The following is a 9,412-nucleotide window of genomic DNA, read 5'->3' as shown; positions in this document are numbered from 1 at the left end:
TCAAACTGGTGGCACTTGTGAAAAAAGTTAATAGCTGGAAGAGTTACAGAGTTAATTGAAAATATGGCCATTGTTGATTAGATGCTTTTTAAAATTAATTAGGCTAGTTTATCTTGAACCATATGGTCTATCCACTAGAAACTCACAGACAATATGGACACAGCAGAGGTGTAAAGTACCTAAGTAAAAATATTTTAAAGTACTACTTAAGTAGTCATTTTGGGTATCTGTACTTTTCTTTACTATTTATATTTATGACAACTTTTACTTTTACTCCGCTACATTCCTAAAGAAAATAATGTACTTTTTACTCCATACACATCCCTGACACCCAAAAGTATTCATTACATTTTGAATGCTTAGCAGGACAGGAAAATGGTCCAATTCACACACTTATCAAAAGAACATCCCTGGTCATCCCTACTGCCTCTGATCGAAAATCTGATTTATTCAATTCTCCACGTGGTCTAAAGGGCACATCATGTAATATAACAGGCTTTCAAAATTAAAATGTACAACTTATACATAAAATATCAAAGGGATGTTCCTCTGGATTATATGTATAAAGTGGTTACTATGGAGACTCTGATGTCCAAGCACTGTTTTCATGGAACGACCCATGTATGTGTACTGTATTCCACTATACTGTGTACTGTAATTGCTGATAGGCAGTGTTTTTGTGCAATGTTCATCCATTTTGTTTATAGGTTTAAGTTGGGCGGCAGGTAGCTTAGTGGTTAAGAGCGTTGTGCCAGTAACCGAAAGGTCGCTGGTTCTAATCCCCGAACCGACTAGGTGAAAAATCTGTCGATGTGCCCTTGAGCAAGGCACTTAACCCTAATTGCTCCTGTAAGTCGCTCTGGATAAGAGCGTCTGCTAAATGACTAATTATTATTATTATTATTAAGTACCTTTTTCTGTATATATTCCAGACAAGATCAAACAGTCAGGCAATGTCCATCTATGAGACTGTAGGGGATCTGGCTGTCCCAAGACTGAACACGGTGAGAGCGTGACATGAATGGTCATACCTGATATCTTTGAACATAAATAAAATAAAACAGTCTCTGCGTGAATAGGAGACTATGTAGTCTACTTGGAAATTGTCTACATTTCATAATGCTGAAACAGTTTCTTCTTGGTTGCCTGTCACATTTAGCCGCATACTCTGTATGACAAGATCACATTTGGACGCCAGCCAGAAGCCCCTTCTTCTTCCAACCAGTAAGTACTGTGAGCTGAACAGGATGTGGTCATAATCTGGGCATCTATAGATATAGAACCCTCTGCATCCTCAGCATCCTTCATGTGTACCTTCTGTACATAGATGTTACTGTTTCATTTCATCACGACCTGCACATTTCTGTTTTGTTTTGCTTACTTGTTCAGAACTAGAATCTTTGTCTGTTCATGATCATTATGTGGTACAACTTGTTATTTTCAAGATATTCAGAGTTACATAACTATTTCCTAGGTTCTATTGCATTCTATTGTTGCATTAACTGTTTATATTTGCATAATAACAACTAATAGCAATACAAAACTATATTCTTAAAGATTACCGGTGATTCTGTGGGACTCTACAAGAGTTGAAAACAATTTGTTTGTATGTATTGTAGTTTAGATGTGTATTGTACAGTAAAAAGTTTTACATTCCACAGACATGCTTTGTAGAAATCACATAGGCCACATTCCCATCAATTAAAAATATGCTCAAACTATATTTTGTTATTGTGTGAAATCAGACAATGAATAGACCTTAAAACAATAATACTGTCTTTACATATTGAGAAAAAGGAGAGAACATCCTAATAAATATAATGATTTGTAGAAATCATAACGCAGAGATCATATAATGATTCACAGTCACAAAAGTGCAGTATTTGAGAAAGGCTACCTTTAAGTGATAGAAAAACATGAATTACAACATAAATTACATTTTTGTATTTCAGGTGTACTATCCTCTTCATTACATAATAATAATAATAATAATAATAATAATAATAATAATAATAATAATAATAATAATAATAATAATAATAATAATAATATATGTATTTTATAAAGCGCTTTCATTTAAGACCTTTAAAAAAAACTATCACAAAAACAAAAGGATCTGGCAGATTCTTGGGCGATTGGATTCAACAGCTTCAGATGATAAGGCAATGAGGCAGTATGTATAGGCAGTAGCTTGAGTGGGGGAGTCAGGGAGAAATGTCAGTCAGGGCAGGTGCTCTTCTTCAAGCACTTTGTCGACTACGATGTTCAGCTCCTTTCTATAGGTAGGCTGGAGTTTTTTTTTTATCCCGAAAGTGTAGTACCGACCTGGTTGATGCTTCGACGCCTGTAAAAACACCAAAAAATACCAACAAACCTTGGTATAGACATTTGATGTACATACCCACTGGTCAAACAGTCAAACACTGGTTGAATCAACATTGTTTCCACGTCATTTCAACCAAAACAATCTATGTGAGGAGATTGAAGCAACGTGGAAAAGTGATTGGATTTGAAAAAAATCTGTAATGTAAAGGCATTTCATATTTTTTTCACCAACCTTAGACCTAAATTTTTTGGGGTTGATTTCACATTGAATTCACATTAGTTGACAACTCAACCAAACGTAAATCAAAACTAGACGTTGAGCTGTTTGATGTCTGTGCACAGGAGGAGGTTGTTTCTAAAGTAAAGCTGCTTACTTGTTGAACCTGATTGATAACCAGGTGGCGAATCGCATCTCTGCATGTCTGGCAGACATATCAGTGTGGATGACGGATCACCACCTCATGCTGAACCTCGGCAAGACGGAGCTGCTCTTCCTCCCGGGGAAGGACTGCCCGCTCCATGATCTCGCCATCACGGTTGACAACTCCGTTGTGTCCTCCTCCCAGAGTACAAAGAAACTTGGCGTGACCCCCAGTCAAAACTGTTCGCTGCTCTGGTACCCCAATGGTGGAACAAGCTCCCTCACGACGCCAGGACAGCGGAGTCACTCACCACCTTCCGGAGACACTTGAAACCCCACCTCTTTAAGGAATACCTGGGATAGGATAAAAGTAATCCTTCTACCCTCCCCCTACCCCACCCCCCAAAAAAGTGATATATTGTAAAGTGGTTGTTCCACTGGCTATCATAAGGTGAATGCACCAATTTGTAAGTCGCTCTGGATAAGAGCGTCTGCTAAATGACGAAAATGTAAATGTAAATGCATGTGAAGGACTCTATGACAAACATAAAACAAGGCAGTCAGGTGATATCTTCTATTTTGCACCTAGCAAACAAAATATAGGTTGTAACACGTCTTCATTTCAGCTAGAACTTAAATTAAGGGAGCGTTTATTGATACACAAGACACTGTGAAATTTGATAGAAATGAAAATTTGTTGTAATTTTTAACTCCCACTCACCTCTGAAAATATATGTTAAAAGACATCCAAACAGAAATCCTAAGAGCAACATTACGATCCCAGGGACGCGGGTCTCCCCCTCCACCACCACGTCAGGCTTGGGCTGTTCATCTGAGGACATAGGAGAGAACAAAATAGTGTGGTGACAAGGTAAGAACACAAATGGCTGGCTGGCCTAAGAATTCCCTGCCCAAAGGTTCATGAATACACCAGTTTTTCCTGGTCAGGTCATGTGTTACAGAAATAAATCCTGGCCCTAGAAATGACTGTACCTTGGCATGTCTCCCTCACAACCCTAGAGGCGTTAGTGAGCCCGTTGCTGGCAATACAGATTAAGGTGACATTTCTGTTGGGGCTGTAAGACGACCAGACAACAGATATGTTGGCATTGGGACTCCCCCTCCAGAAGGAGCCGTCAAACAAAGCCTCTGGTTCCCAAGAAAAGCTGGTGTCCTTCACTGTAGAGGAGCACTGAAGAGCCATCACACAGTGGCCGTCCTTCAAAACGCTGAAGACCTTACAAACACTAGGCTCAACGAGACGCTCTGGACATTTGAACAGAAACAAAGGAAGGTCTTGTGAATAGATAACACATTTTACAAAAACAAAAACGTGCAATGAAATTTGAATAATGTAGAGATAAAAATTAGCAACACTTTGAAATTATTTGAAAGAACAGTTTTGCCTATAATAAATAGGCTATCAAACTAGTGAAATGTACAAAATATGAAATTCCCAAACTTGTACTTCTGGGTGTGGAGGGTCACTTATGTCCAATGATTGCATTTTGTCTCACTTGCGCCCCTAGAGGCAAATCTAGCATAAATCCTACAGAGTGCACATTTAAAACAGGGCACGGTTGTGATTGAGACCCTTACCTGTCACAGTGAGCCGTACCTTACTGCTGTTTATCAGCTGCTCTCCCTGACCGTGTGTGAGGAGAACAGAGTAAAACATTTCATCCCTCTCTTATCATCTCTGATCTCCAAGTCATCAGACTCAGATACATACAGGAATTAAACTACTTTATTTATTTTCTGCATCAGAGTCTGATGGTGTTGTGCTGTTCTCTCTCCAGTCGTAGCTCCTGGATCCTCTACATCAGTCCTAGTAGGAGTGGTTGTGGGTCTGGTTGTTGCTGGTGTTCTACTGGTCATTCTCCTGGTCCTGCTGTGGAGATATCAAAACAGCAAAAGGTGAGACATTTACAATTTCTCATTTAATTCAAAACATTCAATTACATGTTTAGGAGAGAAATGTCTAAATATAATATAAATATTTGAAGAAAGTTCAGTACATAACACAATGTTTCTAGTTCAACAGAATATTCTGGTGACGACACCTTTCTCTCAACTATATTGATACGTACAGTATAACATCTTCACTGTGCTTCCTATGCTGAGTATCTCTCTCCCTGTAGGCCCCCTCAGCCCCAGAGCACCAACCAGGACCCCCAACAGGACCAAGGATCTACCCAGGGCCAGGCTCCTGATACTGGGTATACACATCAGCAGCATGGTCAGTCTCTCAGCCCAGACCTCTACCACTCTCCTCTCTCTGTAACCTCATACACTGGCTCATCAACATCCACTTTGTTTACAACATGTTATCATACGATATGTTCATAGGCAAGCTGAGGAATAACCAAACTAAGATTTCTCTCTTTTTCGATCTACGATACGATCAATCCCTCAGACAACAATGATAATGGTAGTGTAATGTAATGTTTTCAGTATGAATGTGTAGTAGCCTGCTTCTCTTCATTTAATATGACATGTAGCGTTTGACCAAGTGGAGGTGTTTGTGTATTATGTCTCAGATGCTGCTGGTGCTTCTGCTGCTGGACCAAGTCATGTGACTTATGTCCAGATTCAACTGAACAAGTTGGACAAGAAAAAGAAAGGTGACTCTCAACTGTGACATATATTGAGAAAGAAATGTAGCAGTGGATCTAAGATGAGTTACAATGTGTACATATATATAAATATATTTACAAGTTCTCTGCTCCTCTTCCTCCTCCTCAGTAAAGAGAGATTATCCAAAATAAAATCCTGTCTACTCTGAGGTGAAGACAGGTGAAGCCACAGGTAAGACCCATTCTACAGGTTGGCAGTCATTAAAACCTTAATTCGTAATTTCTGATTTTGTGATGAAGAGGTAGAATATGTATTAAGCTAATTCCTTCATTTGTTGACTGGAAATGTCCATTGTCAGCAGCAGCTGGACCTGTTGATGTGACCTATGCTGAGGTTGACCTCCAAAAGAAAGTCAAAGCCAATAAGAAGAGAGGTAAGACTAGACATCCCTCCCTCCATATTCCCCCTATCAGAACCTCACTCCTCTTTGACCCCATATTGAATAGCTGTATATTATTCTGGATATTATTCTGGATATTATTATGTATATAAGTATCGTATTATGCTGATGTTCGTCCTCCTACAGAAAAAGCAACCCCACCAGCGGCAGATTGTCTTTTCTCAAGTGAAGCCACACACAGCCCCAGGTAAGACTAATAGCCATATGCTATTGACACTAATACAGGTGAAGGATCTTAATTTCACCAGTTTCTCAAAGAAAGAAAATAATCCTGCAGCAAAAGGAAATTTGTAGTATTGTATGTATTATAATTAATGGACATTTTTGTAGGGCTTGATACATTTGTAGTTAGGGAAAATCAAGTCTGAAATTCTAGTGGAAATTACAAACTTAAGAAGCCTTTTTTAGATCTTGAATACACTACGAGTTTGCATTTCCTGCTGTGCAGGACATTTCCTGCAACAGCAGAGTGATCAAATTAAGATGCTGCACCTGTATTATACTTATGAAAATAATGCTCTGATATTTATTTTTCCTTTATTTAACTAGGCAAGTCAGTTAAGAACAAATTCTTATTTACAATGACGGCCTACACCGGTCAAACCCGGACGATGCTGGGCCAATTGTGCGCCGCCCTATGGGACTCCCAATCACAGCCGGTTGTGATACAGCCTGGAATCGAACCAGGGGGTCTGTAGTGATGCCTCAAGCACTGAGATGCAGTGCCTTAGACAGCTGCGCCACTCGGGAGCCCAAAGTATATCAAAGTATACTCTACCTGTTTAAATTATACCAATAAAAAATGTTGTGTGGTGATAAGTTACAGGTCCTTGAGGGAGATGGAGGGATAAATAACTTTGTGTTGTGACATGTTGCAGGTCCTTGAGGGAGATGGGAGGATAAATAACTTTGTGTGGTGATATGTTACAGGTCCTTGAGGGAGATGGAGGGATAAATAACTTTGTGTTGTGACATGTTGCAGGTCCTTGAGGGAGATGGGAGGATAAATAACTTTGTGTGGTGATATGTTACAGGTCCTTGAGGGAGATGGAGGGATAAATAACGTTGTGTGGTGATATGTTACAGGTCCTTGAGGGAGATGGAGGGATAAATAACTTTGTGTGGTGACATGTTGCAGGTCCTTGAGGGAGATGGGAGGATAAATAACTTTGTGTGGTGATATGTTACAGGTCCTTGAGGGAGATGGAGGGATAAATAACGTTGTGTGGTGATATGTTACAGGTCCTTGAGGGAGATGGAGGGATAAATAACTTTGTGTGGTGACATGTTGCAGGTCCTTGAGGGAGATGGGAGGATAAATAACTTTGTGTGGTGATATGTTACAGGTCCTTGAGGGAGATGGAGGGACACACCATCAGAGGAGGAGCAGGAGAAACCTGTGGACATGGATTATGCACACACACACACACACACAGAGCCATGCACAAACATACACGCACACACATACATGCAAACAAAAACACACACACACATGCATGCACTTACAAACACACACACAAAAACACACAAGCACACACACAATAACACATAGTACATGAAGGATTTTTCTCTTGTTTTTTTACTAAAACAAATATATTTTATTGAATCATGGTTTAATTGTGTATTATTGTAACAGCTTTTTAAACAATGATATGGTGTAATGATGATGGATCTTATCTGCAGCTACAGCAAGTGTATTGCGTATTGATTTGTATTGTATTGTTTGTTGGTTAGTTATTTTGTTCTTACATTTTAGTGGGTGGATTATAACCAGTGAACTACTCTCTCTCTACACAAAGGCTGTGTTTAGACAGACAGACCAATTTTGATATTTTTTCCACTAATTGGTCTTTTCACCAATCACAAGAAGCGAAGAGAAGGATGGTTAAACTGCAGCATCACCAGTTGGAACCATTGTGGGCAGTGTTATTGGGGTGTTCTTCGTTGGTGTTAGTTGTTGTAGGATGGATCATATCTGGCAAAACACCTCCATCCACTAAAGAAGAACAGCTACTGCAGATATCCTCTCTTTCAATTATTTATCTATGTTTTCACAGGATAAAAAAAGTGATAATTTACATTGTGATTTCTCATCTCCTAACAGGTTGTTGTTCTAGAAGCTGACAGCCTAGTGAATGTTCCAGCAGGTGAGAGGCCAGAACCACAGCCCTCTTCCATCTGAAGGTGACATCAATCCACGACACTGCAGGGAGACCAGGAGCAGCAGTACCAGCAGTAGCAGGAGGAGAAGAAGTCCATCCAGGAGACAAAGAGTACACTTCACCAGAAGAGAGGACAGAACCACAGAGCCCTTCTGAGGCAGAGCCTACATCAGTCTTCTATAGTCTTCTACAGCACCGTATAGAAACCAGCTGCAGCACAACGCCATCGAGTGGACAAAGACTGGAATAACCTCAACAAACCAGACAGTGTACTGGACAAAAGGAGATACATTACCCCTCCATCCCTCTCCATAGCTAGGTTTCCATTAATTTGTCCAGTGATCTTTTGTTAACATTTAGCAAGTTTGCATAGAAAATAGATGTGACAATAGAGGAGGTCCATAAAGATGGCGGCCTCCATGCACTTACCACACATTCTTTGTTTGGCTAAGTTCAGCGTATTTTGCATTGCTCTCCATTAATATTTCTTTTTATGTTCATTAGCACAATATACATAATATAAATTTTAGCTTCAAGACGCCAGCAATTTCAAAAGGTAGATTGTGCTTCATTGAACCATGTCGTGCGCCGTAATTTAAAAACTCAGTGGATAATGCTAAAATAATGATGTCATATCTGAATTCTGCCATATTTATGCATGTGTGCCATTATCTGCTATAGTGCATTTCCATTGAACTGACTTGAGAAGTCATTGATTAAATTGGACTTTCAGTTTACTTCCTGAATTGGACCCAATTAATCAATCAATCAACTATTCCATCAACCAACCAACCAGTCAGTCATCTGAGTATATCATTATTTTTCTAATATATACTGTATATCTAATTATTAATAAGATGAGGCATATTAAAACATCTCAATTTCAGTAACTGCTGTCACATCCAGCTGGTTGTATGGAGATCTACAGAAGTAAGACAGTCAATTATAGCTATAAAAAAAATATTTTGGGAATAATTTCAACAAACCAGACACAGTGTACTGCACAATAGGAGATAAACTACCCTACTAAACTACCCTCCATCCCTCTCAGAGACCTCCTACTAAACTACCCTCCATCCCTCTCAGAGACCCCCTACTAAACTACCCTCCATCCCTCTCAGAGACCCCCTACTAAACTACCCTCCATCCCTCTGAGACCCCTACTAAACTACCCTCCATCCCTCTCAGAGACCTCCTACTAAACTACCCTCCATCCCTCTCAGAGACCCCCTACTAAACTACCCTCCATCCCTCTCAGAGACCTACTAAACTACCCTCCATCCCTCTCAGAGACCTCCTACTAAACTACCCTCCATCCCTCTCAGAGACCCCCTACTAAACTACCCTCCATCCCTCTCAGAGACCCCCTACTAAACTACCCTCCATCCCTCTCAGAGACCTCCTACTAAACTACCCTCCATCCCTCTCAGAGACCACGTTGTTACATTGACTAAGACTTGATATAGACTCAGATACCGAACCGCAAATACAGAAAATTGTGAACATAAAACATACAGTGGGGAAAAA

The 9,412-nt window shown here is 39.9% G+C and overlaps 1 long non-coding RNA gene and 1 pseudogene across 1 annotated transcript; both read left to right on the top strand.

Annotated features, from left to right (window-relative positions):
• LOC123483859 overlaps positions 1-1,237 on the top strand; it is a 7,199-nt pseudogene extending 5,962 nt beyond the window's left edge.
• A 3,486-nt stretch (positions 1,238-4,723) lies between these two features.
• Positions 4,724-6,570, top strand: LOC123483863. The gene is made up of 7 exons (XR_006658324.1): positions 4,724-4,739; positions 4,828-4,925; positions 5,227-5,310; positions 5,432-5,494; positions 5,625-5,696; positions 5,850-5,910; positions 6,550-6,570. It is a non-coding gene; the product is annotated as an uncharacterized LOC123483863 (long non-coding RNA).
• Positions 6,571-9,412: the final 2,842 nt, after the last annotated feature.

This window comes from Coregonus clupeaformis, unplaced genomic scaffold (assembly GCF_020615455.1).
Source record: "Coregonus clupeaformis isolate EN_2021a unplaced genomic scaffold, ASM2061545v1 scaf0156, whole genome shotgun sequence".
In the NCBI taxonomy this organism is placed as follows: Eukaryota; Metazoa; Chordata; class Actinopteri; order Salmoniformes; family Salmonidae; genus Coregonus; species Coregonus clupeaformis.
This window is presented reverse-complemented; position numbering and strand designations above follow the sequence as displayed.